A 1,214-nucleotide genomic window follows, 5' to 3' on the forward strand; every position below is an offset into this window, starting at 1 on the left:
AGACACCCAGGCTCTGGAGCTTGAATCGGACCTCTGTTAGACAACACAGGTGGACTTCTCGGCCTCACAAGAGAGCAATACGCCAGCGGGTGAACAGGAGAGTCGTGCCGACAAAACCCACTGACTTTTAAAACTGTCCGTCTGCCACTTGGGACAGAGAGAGGAACCTGACGAGCCTGAACACCAGCCTTGGCTGGACCGCTCGGGCCCTCCCATGTCGGACGCGAGTCGCCAAATCGATCGGAAGAGAGTACCGATTCCTCTCAAAAAGTCTGCGTGCCCGTTATTATAAAAGCAGCCCACCGGCCGCGGTGCCTTGCCCACAAACACACTTGGTGTCTGGGGTGATTCAGAGCCGCCGCGGCTCGAAAGTGTCAACCTGTTTTAAAAGTCATCGCTATGCCGGCACAGGTGACTTTCAAGTTAAAGAGTTCTCTTTATTGGCTTTCAAAAAAATCTGCAAAGTGTCACAGAGATTTTGAGAAACTCTTTTTTTTCTTTATATTATTATAATATAATATAATGTGTATATGTTTTCGAAAAGCATCCACCAGCAATCCATGGTGAGCCTCTCTCTGCTGGCAAGCTCCTCCTGCCTGAGCCCGACGCTGTCGAGGCTCAACACGATTTCAGACTGACAAAGAGTTCGAAAATTGCCGCCTGATGTAGCTTTAAATGCTGACAGGTGACTTCCGAGTGCTCTTGTAAAGGTCTCCGCTTTGAAATTGAGAGCCTTTTGCCAAGTGTCACTTTTTCAGGCACTCTTAAAGTGCACCTGGGCTGTCAGAGAAAGCTCTGAAAATCGTGTTCTCGAAAATCTCCGGGTACCCGACCAATCCCTAGGTGCCCGAATGACAAGTGTCAATTCGGCAGGACGGCCTCCCACCTCCGGCCGCAGATGCGTCACTAAATCCCCGCAAAGGGGGCTTTCTCATTTCGGCATAGGGGCTTCCGCGGCCAACTCATTAACCTGTGCTCGGACTTTTTGTGCCACAAGTGCAAGGGACCGTTTGCCGGCAGCTACTCGCACCCCCCCGCCCAGGGGGGGAATCCTCTGACCGGAGATCCGAAACGCCGGCCGAATCCATCCCCGTCGGACTTCCGAAGGGGTTCCCTCGACCGACTGACTTCCGAACTCCTTTCTGGGCTTAAACGGGTGGAATTCGGACCCTCTCGCAAGGGAGCCGAAGCCCGCCAGCCCCGGGAGGCCTCGG

This window comes from Heptranchias perlo, unplaced genomic scaffold (genome assembly GCF_035084215.1).
Source record: "Heptranchias perlo isolate sHepPer1 unplaced genomic scaffold, sHepPer1.hap1 HAP1_SCAFFOLD_1122, whole genome shotgun sequence".
Taxonomy (NCBI): domain Eukaryota; kingdom Metazoa; phylum Chordata; class Chondrichthyes; order Hexanchiformes; family Hexanchidae; genus Heptranchias; species Heptranchias perlo.